A 23766-nucleotide genomic window follows, 5' to 3' on the forward strand; every position below is an offset into this window, starting at 1 on the left:
ACAAAAATGGATCTTCAAAGATTGGCGTAATATTAAAATTGTAATAATTTATCTTATTTAGTGATTGCTCTTCAATAAAATCATTTTTTGCCGGTCAGTTGCGTATTATTATGTCACTTGCGCCGTCGTGATATAATTCCTTCGCATCTGAACTCCAATGATTTTATTCAACAACAAGTCACAAAATGAGAAGCAAAGTATAATTTAGTTGATGTGACAGGACTGTCTTAATAAATTAAACAAAATGAATAATAATACCACTGTTGACAATTATGCTTTTACCGAAGGGGTATATATCTATAGGTCCAGATGTACATGAAATTATCGGTTTAAGAACAGCTATATCGGTAATATAACTCTTTAATTAATTCATTAATAGCATGGTAAGACGAAAAACTGAATACTGTCTATTTTGCATTATTTTTACCCTACGACTAATGCAGAATAGCCCTTTTCTAGATATTTTTGTAAGAACATCTTTATCAGTCAATATAAATTATAAAAATGATACATAAAATTGACTTACTATGCACTTAAAGAACGTTGGTTAAAGCTAAACATGTTGTGTTTACAAATCAAAAAGCTATATTCCCAGAATACGACAATGGTAAGTGCAAAATTTGAAGTTGTTGTTACATGAGCTCGGTACGTTTTTGTGCGATTTTTTTCCGGTCGAATTCCGTGATGAACAAAAATAGATTTCTAGATGAGACACCGGGTAATCCCGATCACGTGATCGGTACACCGAAATGCCCCGTAAAAGTTCGAATGTGCCTTTTGCGCGCGCGCAACTAGCCCGACTGAAACGAGTGCAAATCGGGCGAAATCGGGATGCACGATCGAGGCCACCTAGAAACTGAGAGATATTTATAGGAGACAGAATTTCCATTCGTTGAAATAGCAATAACCTCTCAGTCCACAGGTCAATGAGCACTTGCTGTAATTTGAATAATACTTGTAGTTTAGATTAGTATACTTGTAATTGGATTTCAGTTCTGTTTCAACTGCAATGCTTAAAGCGACTAACCCAAACATTATGATTTGTAATTTTTAAAATAATTTTTCCCCCAAAGACAAAATGCCGCCCCTGTTTCATATATTTACATGAAACATAATGGTTGACCAGTTTATAGTTTCTAGAATTACGGGAACATTCAATATTTTGCAGGTTTTCTCATGAATTTTTATAAACCGTTACAACGCTTTATTTTGTAAACATTGAAAAATATAGAACGAGACGCGACAGTATTTTTAGACGCTATCACCACGTGGGCAGCAAACCAAAAGTTCGTATGTAGTTTGATGGTTCAATTTATATACTCGTCTACAGATTAGGGAAGTCAGCGTGATTTACTTTGCCTTATTTAGGTAAGAACCACTATCGTACTGAATAACACTATCTAAATAACGAACCGTTCCATTACTAAAAGTACACAAACATCGCTCACCTCAAAACCGAACTATAGGTAGTGCACAGTATTATGGCGTTTATAAGTGAAAACAAAACAGTAACATAAAATCAAGTCAATACACTAAGTTTACGATTTAGTCAGTGATTCTTCGTTGGCCGAGCAGTTACGGTATTTGTACTATTCTTTTTCGTCGGGGGTTCGATCCCCAATTTTTTCAGTTTGCATTACATACTTTGTGTAAGTTTGTTTTTCTCTGGTTTCTAATTTATTGTTTTGTTTCTTATTTTTGTATAAAATTGGTAGTATCTATAAATCAGTCAATCCTAAAATTATGGCAAGACAAAATTTAACGGGTCTGGGAATCGAACTCACGTCGAAAACGTACAAATACCGTAACCACTCTAGGTCAATGAGAAATTCCTGACTGCATGTAAACGTACTAAGTGTACTGACTTCGTTTTATGTTATTGTTTTGTTAGTTTTTATTTCAGAATGTCACAATATTATGCGATACCTATACGTCTGTGCTCTATTGATAATCACGTGATGTTTGCTAACGGGAATTCCGTTTTGTTTTATAAACTGGGAAACCCTTATCACAAATTGTAGACGAATATTTTTATCTTAAATCTATTAGGAAAACAACTATTTTCAACAGAATTGATGAAAAAAAATACATTGTTAGAACATCGAATATGCAGCATTTTAAAATCTGACACCACGATGTGTGGGTTAGTCACTTTAAAGTCGTACTAATTATAAAACATATAAATAAACTTTCTGAAAAGTGTATATAAAGGAACTTATGTGTATTTGTCTCTGCAGTGTAACGCTTATGTCCTTTGTGAAATAATAAGGCTTATAAATAAGATATACTTTAACACAACTAGTACTGTGTTCATAGAGAAGTAAATGTGTTTTGTGTGTGGGGGGGTGTAAAATACTAATAGAAAATGTTGATAATATTCTTTAATATATAGTTTCTTGGTGTAGCAGCTTTTTGGTAAAGTAACACCACAGACTGTTAACCTAGAGACAAATTTAACATAAAGCTTGGATTATAATCTAAATGGATAGACAACCTCGATGAAAAATATTGTGAACTTGAAATGGTAAATTGTTGACAGTTCATCAACGTGAAAAGTTAATATTTGTATAATGATGCTGATATTGTATGTTACACCATAGACTTGAACAAAAATAAGTAAATAGTTTCTTTCTTCCTGATGGTAGAATTTCCATTGCAATATGAAACTTAAATTATTTTACCACCATCACTGAAATTATATGGAAGGAGTTATACTATTCGATCCTAACAGAGATGTAAGAGAAAGTTGTTTTTTTTCAATGCAAAAGTTGAAATTTGTTGATAAATGTTTTTTGTTACACCACAGATATAGATCTGAAGGACTTATACTGTAAGAAGGAAACCATTTACTCGCTATATTCAAAATACTACCTTAAGCCAGTGAATAATATGGTAATAACTTATTCAAATTCAGATGGTATATTTTGAAAATAAACTTTGCTTTACCTAAAAAACATGTATTTTGGTACAGTCAAATTGAGGCACTTTTGCGTAATTCGGGTTAGCAAAAAAAACACAAAAATATTTTGAAGATGTTTTGTTGGCCTCATCGGTAAATGGACATACATAGCTAATGTTTTCTGTACTTTAACTAAAATTTGTATTGTATATCGGTCCGCCGTCAATTAGGTAAGAGTAAAGCAAGTCACAGGGCCTCTTATTGGTTGAAAATGTATATGGAATTCTGCAGTGTATATTTCGATGTAAAGTGGTCTCCCATTGGTCTAATATATGTGTTGAACATGTTTGAAAACAATCTAATTTCATAAAGTAAATGTTTAATCCATGATTGCTGGCTAAAATTAGTTAAAATGATGCATTTTGGGTGATAGTTATGCATGTTTTACCAAAAACAACATCACTGCTCGACTAGAGTAACCGAGTTCAAAGAGAAAAAAGTGCCGAAAAGTGATGGTCAACAGGTATATTTCTTGCAGTTTTATGATAGGCCTTGGATAGGTCTTCCATCCTGGGTAGGTGATATCAATAGTTTACATGTTAGGAAAGGCCCGTAACACTAAACATTTACAAGTTTACAAGTTTATTTTTTTGTCATGACATATTATATGTATAAGACTATGACAATAAACAGTATAACAGTATGTGGAATGCATTAGTTTGCTACACTAAATACATACAATTAGTTCGTGTGAGGGGAAAGTTACACTAACTTAATTAGCTAACTAACTGACTAGAAAAGTTGCGAGTTGATTGCACAGGGAATGGGTTATTCTAAATATCTTTTACAAGTCTAAGAGTATCAGAATATACTAAAATATGCTTAACACGGAGAATGAGTTACGTGAAATAAAACCTTAAAAAAGTGCTATCTGAGGAAGCTGTCCTTGACTAGCCCAATACCAACAGTTGATTATCTAAAATATGTCATTATGGACTTACAGTGCAGAGCAAGTTTAACTAGTGAAGGCCTATCTTTACAACTCATGAGTTTCTGAAAGTTGTAAATATTTGGATCGTTTAAGTTGGGCTGTTTTAAGTATTTACTCCTAGTATTTATGAATACGGGGCACTCCATAATGTAATGATATTCATCACCAAGACAGTTGTTTGCACATATACCACATAGGCGTTCATTTCTTTTAATGCCAAAGAACCTGACTTTTCCAATAGGCAGTCTGTGGTTTGTAGTACGAAATCTACATAATGATATTGCTAGATTTGTAGGTAATATATCAAGGTATTCTCATAGCAATGTTTGTGCTTAAAAATACTGTATACTAAACATTTTGAAGAACCGTTAACAGTGCTGATCCAGGACTGCAAGAACTGGTCATATAATCTTGTTTTCACCAAAACCTTAAAATTTGCAACGTTTTAGTTTATGAAGTATTCTGACAATCCCAGATCATTCAAACAATTTCTAACATATACAATCCATGGAGAGCTAGTATTGCCTGTCTCATGCAAAGTTAACATGGTTCTATACAAAATTTTACAGATCTTGTCTTCCTTTGTATTTAATAGTTTACTCCAGTAACATAATATCCTTGTCTTAATAAGCAACGATATGGGTGTAATACCTAATTCGCCATATAACATGACATTTGGCGTGGAAGGCTTCAGTTTAAGCAAAAATTTACAAGACTTTAATTGGAACTGTTCAATTAACTTGATATTTTCGAAGCCCCAAACCTCCGATCCATACAACAGTAAAGGTGTTATTGTTGCATCGAACAAATGCATTTGTAAAGAAAATGGTAAGTTAAGTTTTCGGACTTTGGCAATTAGAGCAAACACTGCTTTCCAAGCCTGATACACCAGGAGTTTTTTGGGAAGTTACCATTATAACTGTACACCAAGATAGGAACATTCATCTACAATGTCAAGTTCAGTGTTATAATAATATAATTTATACTAGCTCCTCCTTCAATTTGACCTGCTGAAGACAACAACTTTTCTCATACTAGCATTAACTTGCAAATCCCTCAATTTTTCAATATTACAATTACATTCTTTGCAATTATATTGCTGAAATGACATGACAGATCTATGTTTGATATGTAGGTATAATTTTAATAATTTTAAAAATCTTAGATCCTTCTGGTCAGGAAAGGAGTGTACTTGTGTGCCTTGTCGGCAAGTATAACTTGTCCACAATGCAGTGGCATCGCTTGCCTTTCCCAAACCCCTGCTTGTTTGTCTGTTTGATTATTTTTGCATGCCTCTTCCAGTGCTGTTATAAATTATTATCCTTATTCTAGTCCTTAAGTAGATATATCTTGTGCTTCTATGATTATGTGCTATTCCTCCAATGCCTTTTTTTTAGCTTTTTGTAACTTATTCTTAAGTGTGATGCATGCTTGCCTCCGTATTATAATTATATTATGCTTGTTTTATTCCAAATCTGAGATGATTATTCTAATCTGTTCTCCTCAAACCTGGTTTGAAGTGATACGCTCTCTTAGCACTTTTTAGTCTACACATTTCTGTCCGTTTTTCTCTTTCAGTTTCTTAACCTTACCTTCTTAACTAAATTTTAGGCCTCTGGTCATGATAAGCATAGTCCACTCAGTTTTTACTTTTGCTTTGCTTGTATGATACTATGCTTTGCTTTGCATTTGTGTGCTGTATATGCTTTATATTTGTGTGTGTTTTTGCAGCTCTTTTATTTGTTCATTTAATATATGTAATAGCAGTCGGTTATAAAAGCTCCTCTCGAGCTTATGTTTCTTGTTATGATGTCTTGCCGACTTTAAATAAAATTTATTGTATTGTATTGTATTGTAGGTAACATTTTCACAATGAAATAATAACATGACAGAATTTGCCATGGAAACTTAGATCATACACCACCACTACAATTTGGAGTCTCATTTTAGCTGATTTTTGCAGTTTGTATGTTTGTCTAAAATATTTTCTTGCATCAAACATGACCCCCATTTTTCTTTTGATTTTTATTCAGCACTGACAATATTCTTCAAGAACTTGTAAGTTACAGACATTTTAAATTGGTCCTGATGTGTGCTGCGGCCATTGGAAATATGTCAATTTTATATAGAATAAAGACGAATAGCTATTTAGTGTGTTGTAACCTTATGGACGACTTGGGTTAATAACAGTGATAGCTGGATCTCAGCATCACACATTATGTTATAGGAACAAACTATTTGATAGAGCAAGTACTCGTGTACTCGTTGTAAAATATGTTCGAATTTGGACCAATCAGAAACAAGTTCCAGAAATAGCACCAATCAAAGGACACCTCTGCTAGGGTATAGATAAGTAGACGAATGACAATTAAGTCATTCTGCTTCTCCTTCCCTCCGGAGCGTGCACGTCGCGGAGAAGGCACGGGGCATCGCCAGATGTGGAGCCAAGACAACTGTCGGTGTCCTGACTAATCCGGAGGGAAGGGCCCTGCAAAGAACTTGGGACGACAAGGATGGGCCATGCAGACGGCCATGCAGACTCTCAACGATTTTGAACGGGGAAGCCATCACTGTACTTCGGTACTTTATCACACGCAGGCTTCGGCCACCCGGCTCCATTACCCCGTGTGGTACTGATGGGACTCCTGCATGGCGATAAACGGCACATGAACAACGTAAGCTGTGGTAGAAATCTTCGCGGGACACAGACGTGTTGACCGAAAGAAGAGCTACCAGTACACCGACGAATCTACAGACGGCCTGCAGAGAAGACACCGAGCTGCTCAAACTCCACGCCCAACGTGGAGGGGGGCGATCGGGGAGGGGCATCAGCACGACGATGGACCTGCATGCACCATGCGGCGATCAACCGCCCTTGCCACACCTTACCTTCTATATATTGTTATTGGCTACCATGTCTCGGGGAAGTGTCGTTTATGGTCTCATTGGCCGGACAGTGACCCACTTTTGGCTTCAAAATTACTTGGACTTTTTGGCTTATACTCTACGGAAATTGCGTAGAGGTAAATTTTCTTCACCATTTTGGCTTCAAAAAGTATCTTTAACGGTATGTCTGGTGACATGCCGTCTGTATATACATGTACTCTATACATAGCGTAATGCTATACTGTGCCTGAAAGGGCGGATGGACCCTTATTTAAACTTAAACACTGACTGGCTGACTGAAGTCATTCTGTATCCAGCGATTGATATAAACACGAGTATTCAACTTATAATTTACCCCAGTACCTGGATAAATGAGCTATTGCAGCTACACTGTCAGGGCCGATAAATTATATAAAAGAAGACGCTTGAGACTAAATTTTAAGAAGAGTTGCAGTATTATAAAGTAGGTTTCGAGCTTAAGGGCAAGCGCACAAGAAATAAACCTTTACCGGATAGACGATAGCAAATACAGGCTGGGCATCGGAAAGCTGAGACAGAGACGTTTGGTTTGGTAATTTTCTCAGTCAGTAAGTGAGTTCCAGCTTAAGACGAGGTTCAACGTTATCGGCGAAGTACAGACAAGGCATTGGGGTCATACTTATATGGTGGTTTAATGCTATACATTTGCTATGTGGAAGTGTTGTTATGATATAAATTTCTATGCTATTGCGAATCGTATTTTAGTAAAATGTTTTCAATTAATGTTCTTGTTAAAGGTTATAACACATTTATTCTTTATAAAATTCACATATTTCCAATGACTGCAGCACACATCAGGACCTATTTTAAATGTCTGTAACTTACCTTTTCTTGCAGAATATTGTCAATACTGAATAATAATATAAGGAAAGCAGGGGTCATGTTTGATGCAGAAAAAATATTTTCAGTCAAACACACGAACTGCAAAATTAGCTAAACAATGAGACCCCAAATTGTATATGATATGGTGGTGTATGATCTAAGTATACATGACAAATTCTATAGTGTTATTATTTCATTATGAAAATGCTACTTACATGTCAAGCATATTTCTGTCATGTGATTTTAGCCAAAAAAAATGAAAATAGCTCTACAGAGCAAAACACTGAGGACGATGTGAATCCGCCATTATGCGATTTTTCCCGGCCATTTTCCTATTTATGCCTATAAGACAAATTTTTTCTCTAAGATTGTGCCAGTTTCATTTGAAATGTACAAACAACCTAAATGCATGAAAAAAATACAAGTTTGATACCAACAGTTTCTAAGGTTTATGGCAATTTCAGTAACGTATGACAACTCGAAAAATTTTGGCAAAATAGCTGTCACGACATAATTTACAATCAGTTATCATAACTGTATCCTACTTTTGCCCTGTTTTGTCATTGTCTACTCTGATCTGCATACAAATTACACATTTAAACTATGAAATATGTTCAATTGTACCTCTAACAACTAGAAATTGGCAATCTTTAAGCTACCAATATGCAGTTTTTGAGAAAAAATACTGTACGCCCAAAACATTGAAATTGTCATATTTCTAATGGCTGTAGCACACACCAGGACCTACTTTAAATGTCTGTAACTTACATTTTCGTGAAGAATATTGTCAGTGCTGAAAAACAAAATCAGAAGAAAAGTGGGGGTCATGTTTGATGCAAGAAAATTATTTTCAGTCAAACCACTTCAGCGCCATTTTTCTATTCAGTGTCTGTATATGCTCTAAATGACCTTGTGGCGGCCATTTTGGAAATTGGAAGCAATCTTGAATTTGTTTAGACTGAAGTTTGTGTGTTTTAAAATAAAATGTGTGTATCCTCTATGATGCTGGTCATCTTTCACACTATTTGAGCTTTGTGAAATACTTAAAAGGTTTTCCTGTATAATGAGGATTTAATGGCGACCATCTTGAATTTTGGTGGCATCTTGGATTTTTTGAAAATAATCATGAGCTTATTTTTTGTGTTATAATTCTCTTCTACCATGCAAAATATCGCTTTCTTAATAAAAACATTGACAATATTATTGGTCGATTCCAAAAATTCACAGTTTCAATTATATTTTTACCCCAAAAAATGCATTTGCACCATGGCACTTTTCTATACTTTTAGTATGTTGTTACATACATCTTGTATAATGCTTTCACCAAAAATCAATTCTTTGCGAGTTTTCCCCCTATTTTCATAAAAGGCCTACTATATGGGAAATGAGTTGATTCACTTTGACCGTAAACCAACAAATTGTTCTCACGACTTGTGGTTACAATGAAACACCGTAACCAATCCGATTTTTTAGTAATCTGACATCAGGCCTAACTAAACTAAAGGTATGGTGGCATATTTCTGCATACGATAACCAGATAAGTTTCGCGAAAATGTATCGAGTTTTCACGAAAAACGGAAAAGTTTTCGCGAAAACATTAAAAGCTTTTCACGAAAAGAACTGCAAATATTAAGTGAAAATATTTGCGTAAGTGCCCACTTCTGCATAAGAAAACCAGATAAGTTTCGCGAAAATGGGCCAAATTTTCATGAAAAACGTTAAAGTTTTCATGAAAATAAAATGTTTTCGCGAAAATAACAGTTTTCACGAAAACAGTAAAATCTTTCAGATGGCTATAAACAGCATACTGCATGCGGTCTCAGTCTGGCATTTGGATAGGTTGTATGTGCAACGGACTAAGAGATGTGTACTATCGTTGTTCAAAGCGTTCCGAATGTTTCTATTTTTAGATAAGTAACAAATCTTAACAACTTTTCATGAAAAGATTAATTTTCAAGATCTTTTATCTTAACTGCAGAAGTGGGCACTATCGCGAAATTTTCCACTTAATATCTGTATTTATTTTCACGAAAAGTTTTTATTTTTTCGCAAAATCTTTCCTGTTTTTCACGAAAACTCGATATATTTTCGCGAAACTTTTCTGATTATCGTATGCAGAAATATGCCACCATATAAAGGAACCAGCGTGGGAGCCATCTGGTCTTGTCGCGTAATGGCTGCCAGGTATTTGAACACTAATTTTTCACTTGGCATGGCAACAGAGGTCTAAATTGAAGCTAGTTTCTTTCTGTTTAAATTTCGTTGTGGGTGTATTTTTGACATTTTGGTAGGAAAAATGGGAGAGCAGGTTGTATTTGGTGAAGTCAAGCTCAATTTTAGTATGAGTAGTACTTCCAGGTCACAGCAGTGTGATTTTGATGTCAGTTTACAGTAAGCAAATGTGACCAGAAAAATCTCTCTTACAAGATGCATGACTCCTACTTTTCTCTTCATTTTATATCAGTTTTATCATAACTCTTTAAAATGAGGTAAGGATTTGTTCTCTGAAATGGGTCTAGTTATGTTTGGTAGCTCTTTAAAAAAGGTCAGTTTTATATAGAATATATAGGGAAAACTATTTAGCTTATTATGACCTATAAGAAAATGTGGGCAAAAATTGAGATTTGTCCAGATATTGATATAAATGAACTAGTTTGTTCAGATTTTGGTAAAAATGAGAATTCCATTTAAATTTTGCTGCAAAAATTGATAAATACCCCAAAAATCACATTTTCACTGTTTTGGGGGTATTTTTCTTTTTTTAAATGCAAATTTGCACTCTAAATTATGCCCATCTATACCTTTCAGAGGGGACATTTGGTATATTTCAAAGTGTTAATGTGTAATTTGCTTGCAAATTATGGTGAAAATTTATGAAATAGGGCAAAAACCAGCTCTGGCTAGAAGAACTGGTTAAAAATTATGCCGCGACATCAATTTCGAAGGAAAATTGGCGCAGGGACCCGCGTTACTGAAAATGCCATAAAACCTGGAAAACTGATTTAATCAAGCTGAAACTTAGTATTTTTCATACAGATATATTTCTGGTACTATACAAATGAAATTGAGACTATTACAGAAATTTTTTTCTTATAGGCCTAACTTAACTAAAGGAACCAGCGTGGGAGCCAACTGGTCTAGTCGCGTAATGGCAGCCAGGTATTTGAACACTATTTTTTCCCTTGGCATGGCAACAGAGGTCTAAATTGAAGCTAGTTTCTGTTTAAATTTCATTGTGGGTGTATTTTTGACATTTTGGTAGGAAAAATGGGAGAGCAGGTTGTATTTGGTGAAGTCAAGCTCAATTTTAGTATGAGTAGTACTTCCAGGTCACAGCAGTGTGATTTTGATGTCAGTTTACAGTAAGCAAATGTGACCAGAAAAATCTCTCTTAGAAGATACATTACCCCTACTTTTCTCTTCATTTTATATCAGTTTTATCATAACTCTTTAAAATGAGGTAAGGATTTGTTCTCTGAAATGGTTCTAGTTATGTTTGGTAGCTCTTTAAAAAAGGTCAGCTTTATATAGAATATATAGGGAAAACTATTTAGCTTATTATGACCATCAAGGAGAAGAATCATACCAAGGAAAATGAAAACCCGTCCGGTCATATATAGCACAGGTTCTTCTTTACTATCTCAAATTAACAAACTTGAGGGCACATGAAAATGTTCCAGATAATGCCATACTCAATGCTAGTTGAACGGAAAACTTGATTTTAGAAATAAGTACATTCACATGAAATTAAGTGTGCATTAATAGTAAATATGGTGTTAAAGTAGATCATGGACGACATTTTATATGAGAGATAAAGCCCGGCAAGTAAGACACATAACTGTATCCACTTGATTGCGTTGCGTAGCGGCCCACTCGAAACTGCGTTGTGTTAGGTTTTCGGCTGTTTTTTTTCTGAAACAAACCCGAATAATTCTATAAAAATACAAATACTTTGTTTTAAGTGGTAGCTCTTTAGATAAAAAGTGTTTTAATAATTACTTGTTCCCGATAAGCTCTATATATGATGCAATATTGTCAAAAACTGAACAAAAATTTCCTTCCCCCGCCGGACTGTACAGAAGTTTTTGAATCAACGGCACAAATCTGAGCTAAACGGACACCTGTGCTTAGACATTTGCGCTCCAGGTGCACCCATCGTTTTCATTCAAATTCGTTATATAACGGGTAGAAATTATTTAAATCATACTTACAAGACTGGAAATTTATACAATCGTTTTGCGTACAATTCACCTCTAAAACAACGTTGGAACCATTTGATCTGATAAAGCTATGTCCAGTGTGATAAACAGCTGTAGGGATTCATTAAAAGAGGTAACATAACCCGACCATTTTGACATATATCACAGGTTTGGTTTCAGCCTTATACCCTATACTCTTCTAGCTTGGATACATTTCATGACTGGCAGTTTCCAAAGCCCGCTACCTTGGACTGAGCTGTTTTAACATTTGTGTCTTCTGTGATTTTAGTCGGACCCTTTGTCATGTTTCTCTGTCTTCTGTAAAGCCACTGAATAATTTGTAATATTTTGAGGTTTACCTATCGTGCCTATTGTTACTATCAAGTAAGTTTCAGTTCCATCTGGTGGCGTTAACATTTAATTGAACTGTCTCGCAATTTGGAAACGATTGCACAACTGAAGCTGAAAAATCAAAATAATCGATTCTCAAATAATTTAACCGACTTAAAAAATATTTTCAGGTCTGTAAGATAGAAAAGTTTGAGTGGGGCTCTGATTATCATTATGTCATGGGCTGTGCAGATATTCAGGTATCCAGGCCACCTTACTCCGATATTACATTTATCGCTACAAACTCAAGTTTTTTTAACAACATGTTTGTGGCATTAAACCAATTCTGTACCTTAAATTTTCTGGTAGAAGGTAAGGGTTAAAACGGTAAAAAAACAGTTAACGTGTATATGAGCAAGACTATTAAATTTCATAATACACATAACGAAAGTGATATCCTAATGAAAAGAAATACAGATAAAAATGTTCCATTGCTTTAATTTGGTTCCTCGTACTAACAAGTATCTTCAGAAAATGCCGTCAACGTAAATTAATGTTGTTATTTTTGAAAATAATACAAGTGTGTATCTCGAAAAGAGACATTCAGGCACGATATGCCCCCGTCTGCTCCAAATGTTGTCATTCAGACTTCTGTAACATGAACTGTACAATATCACAACCTCAACAGATTATAGGTATTCCATTTGTAGATATTTTACAATATTTATAAGCTTTATGAATATAAGTAGCCTTGCTACATGTCTTTCTCATAATAACACATTATTTACATTGCAGTTACATATTATTTTATTGGCGAAGGTAAAACCAATTATGAACAACAGGCAGCATGTCCAGTAACAGAGAGATAGCGACATCATGCACATGCGCATACGAAATGTGAATTAAATTTTTACAAGTATATGTAATATTCAGCGTATGCCAAAGACTTTCAGGTAACCTTAACCCGGTTAGAACTTTAACGCTTACACATGACTTATTTGTGAATAATTTTACTTGTCTGATTTTTGTCACTTAAGATGTTCTTTGAACCTACACGTATGCGTATCCGCCCAAGTGCAACATCGCGACCTCTCTATTACAAAGTATACAGCCAGACCTGTGTTAAGCAACCCACAAAGGAATGAACCCATGAAGTTGCCAAAGGCAGGTGGCTGTCTAATTCTTGATGCAAGGGCCAGCTTAAGATCGGTTACGATCAAGGTAGAACATACAGATATTTTATGAGGTTCGCTATATCTATGTCGTTTTACGATGTCAGTACAAATATTCTTAACTATTCTTATTAGCATTCACAAACAACAAACACAAAGGTAGATGGGAAATGGCCTCGACTTTATTTCATTGATATCATGGCATATAGCATGTTCAAATTTTAAGAAATGAATATGAACACAAGAAAAATCACTAGCTAAATGGCATAGCAACTTATAGGCAACGCAAAAGGGAGAAGCCCATTTTATAGGCAGACAATGAAGAAACTGGCAAATTGCAGAGATTTCTCCATTCACAACTGATGAGAAAGTGAGGCGAATTGCTCACTGTTTACTTCAGTTCATAAATTGCTATATGCCATACCGAAATGCACATACGGTCACATGTGTATTGAGGGCCACTAAATATTTTATGAAATAAAATTCGTCAAATCAATACACAGAATGCTGTATTACATTAGCTTAAGAGTACATAAAAGGAATAACTCACGTTCGCTAATTCAAGACGTAAACAAGATACTTTTTTACCATTTATAATAAGTTCAATCTGTATTCTGTTTTACCATAACCGTTACCTTTATATTTGTAGCTGAAACTAGACGTCATGTTATCTTGTACTGAAATTTAAAACAAAGGTCTTGACGAATTAAGAACATTTATAAATTGTTACATCTTAATGATTTATAATTGGTAACAAATAATATATGAATCTTTAAAGTATGCCAGCGGTTCTACATGTGACCTAATATGAATCAAAACATATGCCAATACCCGGCTTGCTAATACTGTTACTGACAGAAATAGTATGAACTAGACATCATAATCTTCTCAAGCTCATATCCGAATGCCTGCAATTTCATAACTGCATACTGGTCACAGCCGATATCGTTTAACGAACGTTAGAAGCGACTTATGATAAAGACAAAAGCGTTTGCTGCAGTAGAACAATTAATTTGATTTTCCTTTTTGTACGGCAGTTGGATTGCTTCCTAAATGCTGCATGTAACCCTGAACGTGGTTCGAACACAAAACAGAGAGCGACAAGTGATCCGTACTTTATCACTAATATTTTGTCGACTGCAATGGCCTATTTAAATGTATTATATCTAATATCTTCATAAATATATTAATATCATTCCTTTTAAATTAAGTTTCTGAAATATTTACCAATGAAAACTGTTTCAAACAGCTTCAAAACTAAGCCAAACGTAATTTTACCTTTTACCTGTCGCTTACCTTTTACCTTTGATTCATCTTACCTGATGTTTCCCCCTAATGGTGGAGTATTGCTAGCAAACTGAAATACTTAATGATTACAATATATTAAAAAGAATTAGTAATATGGAACATTTTCATAATTATTCAGATTAGTAATTGTCAACATCATCATCATCATCATCATCATCATCATCATCGTCATTGTTGTCTAATCATCATCAGAATATTAACGCCATTGTCATCTTTACCATCATCGACGTCACCATCGTCCTTAACGTACTATAATGTACCAACATAATATCATATCATTATCATTTCGTAATACCACAATCATTATTGCCATCATAATCATGCCATCACCATCTTCATAACAGATTCGTTATACCATATCATCATCGTAATCAAAAACATATTATCGTGTAATATCATATCATGTTATTCTCATAACGTACCATCATGGTAATCATTATCATCTCAGCATTGTTGTATCATCATATCATCGTCATTTTATATCATTATCATCATCATCAATTATAATTATTATCATATTTATGATCGTAATTAAATCGTACTATCAACGCCATATTTTCACCAAATCATCATCATACCATCATCATCATATCATTATGATCGTATAGACACAAACTGTATATCACCATATTATCATAATAGCATAAACGTCATCATCATGAACAACATAAGTGTCATATCGTCATATTACCCCAATCATCATCACCATCATAATAACATTATCATACTAGACATATATCAGTACATATCGTCATTATCATCTACAAAACGTGTCACCACTTTATATCATGCTGACAAAACTGAACATTTTGATACCGATATTAAATCAACATTATCATCATTGTCAGTACTTTCGATTTTCTCAAATTACATTAAATTATGCTTTTGTTACATGATAATTGTCCAACTATTAACAAACATACATGTGCGCAGAGCTGGAGATTTTGAATGAATGTTTATTATAAACTGAATATTGTTCTAAAACAAGCTTTGTTATGCACGATAACAACAAAATTGTATAAAACTTATCTTCCTTTCGTGTCCTAGCAACCATTCTTTCTCCAGAATTCCATCCAACCAACGTAACAGCTTAAATACATACTACAAGATAACTTTTATGCAGCAACTTTTCTATCGATGTTGTTCGGACGATTTCAGCTAGCAAACTGGTTCAAGGGCGTGGCAAATACATGCACGGACTTCTCGTATTTTTTGCCGCCAAGCGTGTAGATTATAGATTAACGAAACAAACCGTATAACGTAATACAACTAATAGTGAATAATAGCTGACAAGTAAACTCTTTCAACATGACAATAAATACATATATATCACCAAAAAATAACATCATTTATTTCTACAAGAGAACATAAATGCATCTACTTTACTTTCATCCTTAATTGTTTATAGAGATATATACATTCTACATTTTATACAAACCTGCGTACGTCTTTGGTTGTAAACGTCCTTTTTCAAAGATAATCATTCCGAGACGAGACGATGAAAGACTTCAGTTATACTTTTAAGCGTGAAGTAGCCTTCTAAAAACAAACACATCTAAAAAGGGAAAGGCTTCATTTTCTTGCATTTGTTTCACACTGTTTTTAGCTTTGTCAGAGCAGATGGTTCCAATATTGTTCGAGTGGTGAAATTTTCTCAGAGAGAATGGGTAAATGTGGATGAAACATTAAATTTCTGGTTTTGTAAGTATTAATTAAAGGAATTTCTACTATCCATATATCGAATTAAATGCAAACATACGATGGATGGACCTGGAGCGCAAATACTTCTGTTGCTTAACGTGTATTTATTTAGCATTTAAAAAGATCTCATCCTTTTTCTCTTCCCAGCATAAAAAGAGTTAGTCTTACATCCAGCAAGTGTAACTGCCCAATTGACTGTGCTTTATGGTAACATATCCTATAGACTAGCCACTAGACTGATAATAAAAAATTGGTCTTTTGTTTCTCTATGTAATAGTGACAAATGCCAGTCTATTCTTCTCTGAGAGCTGATTGTAATAGTATGATATCGGAGATAGGATATAGACTGGCTACATTCACAATTTTAAAAACAGAATTAAAAAATATATCATAGTTTAGGAGCTAGTCTATATGTCCTATTTTACTCCTCTAAAACAATAAATTTCAAACATATTTTTTGTGGAGGATAAAAAAAATATTGGCGCTTCAAATATGCCTAAAAATATGCCTAAAAATAGGTGAGCTGTAATACTTATATAATGAAAATATGGTTGATTTATCTTAAGAAGTAGCCTTTTGAAAATGAGGTGTTTCAATAATCACATGACCCGGATAAGCAGTGTTCTCAAATGTAACAAAAATGTCCTTACCCCCGTCACACTGTACAGTTTGGACAAACGGCAAAACATCGGCTTTAAATGATTCATTTGCGCTCCGTATTCATCCATCGTTTTCATTCAGTTTGGTAAATGTATGGTGAAAATTCCTTTAAAACATATTTCCATTGATACTTCATTCATGTTTATCCACCCTCTGCGTAACAGTCACCGCTCAAACGACGTTTGAACCCACTGCTCTGATAAGGTTGTGGCCATCGCAAGTTTATTAGTTTTATATATATTTCAGGTTAAAGTGGCTTCTAAATGTCTGTACTTGAAGAAGCAAATCATTAAATGGTGGCGGTTAAAAGCCTGGTTTGTTATTTACCTATATAAGGTTGTACATAATGTACCTTACTGATAAAATGAGTACAAAACGTCTGCATGACAACAACATTTTCACATATTTTCGCAAATAGAAAAAGTGGAAACCCACAGGTCATCAAACACGACAAAACTGAATATGTTGCTGGCTCGGTTTGATTCTCGTATTTTACATCAAATGGTTGTCACGATATCATCGTAATAGAGAGTTTCGTCTTTGTAAATAAATAACGCTAATTTCACTTAATCACTTAGCCGTAATTTTTTATTTCAAGTTAAAAGCCAATAAAACTCCTACAATTATGCACTTTACGAAGTTTTCTCGCGAAAACGGAACGTATCTAAAGTTACCTTACAATATTTATTTGTTGTTTGTGTGACTGGGTTTTTAGCCGTTTTTCAACATTATTTCAGTTATACAATGACGGTCTGTTAACCTAACAGTGTTTGTGAATTCTGCACCAGAACGGAACGGTAACGCTGGAACAACTTCTCCATACGACTCGAATGTGGGTGACGAAAGATTTTTAAATACGTTTGTCATAGTAAAATGAACTTTTTAAAAAAGATGAGTAGTAAAGTTCCAACAGTATATAATATTGTACCTCTGTATTCATACAATGTTTTCCCATCTTTTTTCTTGTTCAATAGCAGGGAAATAATAAAGTAAGTAAGATTCCATCTGTCAAGATAATTGCTGGGAAGTTGTATACATGCCACATGGTCAAGTATACGTTCCCCATAGTTTATGGTCTTTGTGTGTTTATTTTACGCATGTCCCGTTTTGTCCTCCGCAGTTGTATTCTTATATTTAGTCCGTAATCGACTTCCGTAGTCATGTTATTGGATTTAATCATGTTTAGGCATTATTCTTCATCCAATACACGTTATATAAACCATATTAAACAGTTCAGTCTTAACCAAAATTTCTTATTCATAATTCACTAACTGTAATTACTAACCCGCACATGGATGGGCCTCTCATGATTCTAATTTCCGATTTCCCGGCTTATTTGCACAACGCATGCGCACATGGATTGAAAAATTGATGGCCCAGCCACACTTTTTGTCGTTGACAAATAAATCTTTATAGTTGCGCATATTTGTGTTTTTATAGGTAATTGAGATGATGGATTTCGATGCTTAATCAATTATCTACATGTTGCCATAATTTCTATGTATTTGTACTTGGAATAAGAAATTGAGGGCGCTGGCCACAGTTTTTGTCGTTGACAAATAAATCTTTTTAGCGGCACATATCTTTGTATCTACAGAAACTGTTAACCCTGGTCCCGAGTATTGAACTCAAATGAGCAGGACCAAACCTTTTAGCAAGTGTTATTTTCGACTGCGATGTGTACGTCGCTTGCAAAGCACGAGCGCAGGTTGGTATTCAAATACAAACCTACTGTTGTGTTTTAGATGTTTAAGAGTTCAGTTTATAGACTCGTCTGCCTTATTTAGATTAGAACCACTTCCTGTTACAACTACTCCAAATGGCGTAGTGGTTGCGTGGCGACCTCTCACATATGCGGCTGGGGTTCAATACTCTGACGAGTCGGGGTCTTTTTTGTTGTTGTATTTTTTTTTTTGCAGTGAAAACTGTTGACGCGTAATTATAATGCAAAATGCTATTAGCGGTATCTGTAGTGTCGCTGGCTGTGTCAGTGGATACATGGAGACAGATTCCACAGTTGATTTTTTTTCTAGCCAAGCATTAGAAACAAATATAATTTATTTCATTTGCACATGTATACAACACAATGACCGTATATTCTGTTTTCGTTTGTTTTGGGTTTAACGCCTTTTTTCAACAGTATTTCAGTTATGTAACGGGTTAGTTAACCTAACCAGTGTTCCTGGATTCTGTACCAGTACAAACCTTTCCTCCACAAATAACTGCCAACTTCCCCACATGAATCAGTGGTGGAGGACGAATGATTTCAGACACAATGTCTTTTATCAAATGGTCATGGAGAACATACGCCCCGCCCGGGACCGAACTCACGACCGCACGATCCGAAGACCCGCGCTCTCCCTAATGAGCTAAGCGTAAGTGTATTCTGTAAAGTATTTTTAACTTAGTTGCTAAAACATGTTACACTTAGCAACAGTCTTCCATATCATTTCACTTGATCTATATTTCTAAATATAATATATGAATTTACACAACTATGTTAAAGATGAACATTCAAGAAATGAAAATTGAGCCGCACCATGAGAAAACCAACATAGTGCGTTTGCGACCAGCATGGATCCAGGCCAGCCTGCACATCTGCGCAGTCTGGTCAGGATCCATGCTGTTCGCTAACGGTTTCTCTAATTGCAATAGGCTTTGAAAGCAAACAGCATGGATCCTGGCCAGACTGCGCGGATGCGCAGGCTGGTCTGGATCCATGCTGGTCGCAAATGCACTGTGTTGGTTTTCTCATGGCGCGGCTCAAATACTAAAACAAATCACAACGTTGACGATGTCGAACCCACACGCAGAAAAACAAAACACATGACATTGCTTAATACTGTCACGGCTATTAAGTAGGTTCATTTTTATGATGCTAAAATTAACTACTGTCCCAAATGTATCGCACTGAATAAACATTACCTTAAGATTTAGTCTTACATTTTGAGGGGAAAAGCAGACAGAAAAGGTTGTTTTACATGAAAATTGAACAGCATATTAAACATGTATATTATTCTACACAACAATTGTCAGTTTACTGATATATACATATAATTCCGGAAAAGGGCTGCATAAAGGGGCCTCGCTTTTGGACAATTCATCGCCTTAAAAAACTCACTCATTTTCAAAGAACTATTACATATCTTCGTTTCGATGCATTTGCAATAATGTGATTAATGTCCCTATGCTAAAAGTTCACATAACTAGGTTGAACGTAGTTTTCAGAAATTGTTTATTTTTATTTCTTTACAAATGGTATTCATATTTAAAGGTTTGGGGGGGACAACTTTTTGAGAAAATTTAAGTATCCATCGTACTGGATAGCTCGGTAGAACATACAATAGTCAGGTAGATTGTTGGTAAAGATGATGTTCGTTTATCAAATAATTCTGTAATTTAAAGATATACTCCTAAACCTTAATAACGGACCGTTCTATTATGAGAAGTACAAAAACATCGCTGACCTCTTACGCGAACTATACTCAGGTTAGTATTTGAAAACTAACCTAAGTTCGTGCTCTTTAGTGGTTGATACGCTCAATACTAACCCTGTTAAAACAAGAGAGTCACGCGGTAAGTAATCTAATGTACATGTAGCTTCAGTAGAAGCACGTGCAGTTACCCCGCCAAAATACGTAGCTCGTTTAAACGATACATTCAGAAAATGTGCCGATCATACTGATAAAAATGGAGTGGCGTTATCGTAGAATAACATATATAACATCGTGTCAGCCAAAGAATCATTTTCAGTCAGGGGCATCTTCATTTTGAAACATGTACATGTTAGTCCTGATGCCGATAATATAAAATCAAAGCCTTGAGATGTCTGGTGGTTGCGGGTTTCGGTAGATTTATTTTCTGTTTAAATGCCAATCTATAAATATACAAGAATGAGAAACAAATACAAATGTGCCCCATATCTAAGATGAACTCTGCCTGACCTAGCTTGTGATGTAACCATGGGCTGGAAAATCGCATCATTGATAGATCTTATGTAATTCAAATGGTCAGTGTGAATGGATACAGGTTGAATCACAACTGCTTGATCATTGATAATTCATCCGCATTGTTCGTGAATGGGACTATTTTCCGTAGCACATGAACATCCTTTGGAAGTAATTTGGAATAAAATAAAGATGCTATATGATTGTCAGAAATACACTTGTAACTTAGGTAGCGGGAAAAACCCGCAACCAAAAATCCTCGAACATTTGTCCCGAATCCGTTCTTGGCCCAATTCACGAAGCCTACTTATGATTAAGTTTAAACTTATGATATAACTTTAGAGTAAACTGTGCAAAACAATTGTTTCACGAAACCTGTTTTAACTAAGTTCAAACTTAAGACAAGTCCTAACTTGTCTGACCATGATGAAGGATAATGCTAAATATGGCGACCGTTATGTTCTTCAGGCTGAACACCACAAAATCCGACTGTTCTTTATTTCATATAAAATCCATGGTTTTTCGACATTTTCTACCATATCAGATTTTCAGAGACTTATATTCTCGTAAGGAACTATATCGCTACTATAGAAAAACAAAAAGAAAAAGTGGTGTTGACTTTTATATAAGACAACTACAGTTCGTTAAATACAACCCGCTGAATTTACTCCTCTTCTTTCAATGTTCCTTTCCGAGACATAAAATTCTTACGACGCCAATCCTACCTAGCATGTGATAGGCCGATTTCGATAGAATGCTACACATACATACTGGAACGCGGTAGAGTAAAAGAAAACACGATGCTATTGAGAAAGAGCACGAGGAAAAGAAGAAATATTAGAACAATTTATATTTGGACTACTTGTGGAACTGCGGAGACTTACATTTGATTTGTTAGTGATCACCCTTCAGAGAGGTTGCGTTCGCTGATTGTACAATTCGACTGTCTTTGCAGAAAACACGTGACGTGTAAAACAGCCGTTGGAGATATTTACCAATGAAACACACATATATGAACGACATGACTTGTAGAAACCAAGGACTTGAACACCCTAATACATAGTATAACATCGATCACGAGTACTGTAGGGAAAATTATGGTGTGTTTCTCTTTGCGTTAGAAAGTAAAGACCACATCCTTAACAAAGAAATCAAACAAAATAAAAATGAAAAATGAGTTGTGTATGTCCAGTTTAGTTAATATAAAATCAAGAAGCACACCTCCTCAGTCCCCATAAAACATGTTTCGCAGCACACTAGCGGGTGTGACACTGGCATGTATCAGGCACCGGGACCTTTCTGTCAAAGTGCGTAACATATTATATATGACGGATAGCATGTATATGTTTATAAACTATTTTTATACTTTCTTCTCTCACTTCACAATTACGATACACGAGCGCGCATGTTCAACTCAACGGCAGTTATCGGTGTCCACGGACTTAGTGTACTATTACATTAGTGACCCAGTAAATAAATCGATGGCACGATTCTTCCAGAAACTGTATTAAGAAAACAGAAGTCACGTAAAACTTTTGCATATTTAGGGCACCCGACGTGAATTTTAAAGCAATATCAAGACTACACATTCGACTGGAAGATACGAGACAAAAACAAAATTATTTTAATGAACAAAAATAAAAACAAATTAAGCGGCAAACAAACAAAATTTTAATTTTGGCCTTACTGAGTGATCGGTAAACTCCGCCCTAACTGAAATGTACACTCACAACCCTGGTTGACATGTCGGATAAACTTCAAAGTCATGTACCGACCGAGGTCGCAGAGAGTTAACAAGTGTTTCAAGTGTTTCAAAAGTAAAATTAGAAGATCGATTACCAACCCGATCAGATCAACGGCGAACTTAAACAGAAAATATATAATTAAAGAGAAATATGGTCTTAATTTACGTCACAAAGGCTTTTGGCATATATTCTAAAATGTTAGATATTGGTGTAACACAGGTTTATCGATCTCTTAACATTTGTATGAATGTTAAATTAAGAAATACACCAATTATTTCCATTTAGTTTAAATATTTATTCCCAAATAGTAAACATATACATTGATACATAGTCATACAGTGAATATTATAACTTAGGAAAGGATAAGAATGGAAGACAAGTCTTGTAGAATTCTTCTCCTTCGCTGACAATTAACTTGTAGACATATTATAAGTTTATAGCTAAAAGGGGACGAGAAAAAATTAGGATTGTCATTATGTTATCTGAAAACAAATGTACATAGATTGTCAATTCAGTATTTATTGTTAAAAAAAATAAAGACGATCAAGGGTTAATACAAGAAGATAGAGGTGTTGAAGGGTGAAGTAATAATAATGAAATGATATCTATTGCGTGATAGTCTTTACTATAAAGATAAAGATAGAAGTGTTGAAGTTTGTCTTAAAGAAAGGGGTCATTATTTCCATTTATGCTTTCAATTAATCGACACAGTACGCATTTTTAGGACATAGTAATAAATCAGTAAAATATAAATCGTTTAAATTGTGTGTGAATAGGTTCACTTCAACTTAGATAAAATACCATGTAGTATATGGCTGAGAAAGAAAAAAGCGGCAACCGCTGAAATATGACCTATCTTGTTCACCCTGATATTTTTTTCTTTTTTTTTAAAGCAGATATGTACGGAAGCATGGAAGGGACATCGGATTTTTTTATTTTAATTTATTTCGTGGCCACGAGAAATAACTAAGAAAAAACAACAAAAACAATTTCTTAATTCGTGGCCATGAAATATAACAAAGGAAAAAACAAAAAACGATTTCTTAATTCGTGGCCATGAAATATAA

The sequence above is a fragment of the Mercenaria mercenaria genome, chromosome 10, assembly GCF_021730395.1.
Source record: "Mercenaria mercenaria strain notata chromosome 10, MADL_Memer_1, whole genome shotgun sequence".
Classification (NCBI taxonomy): Eukaryota; Metazoa; Mollusca; class Bivalvia; order Venerida; family Veneridae; genus Mercenaria; species Mercenaria mercenaria.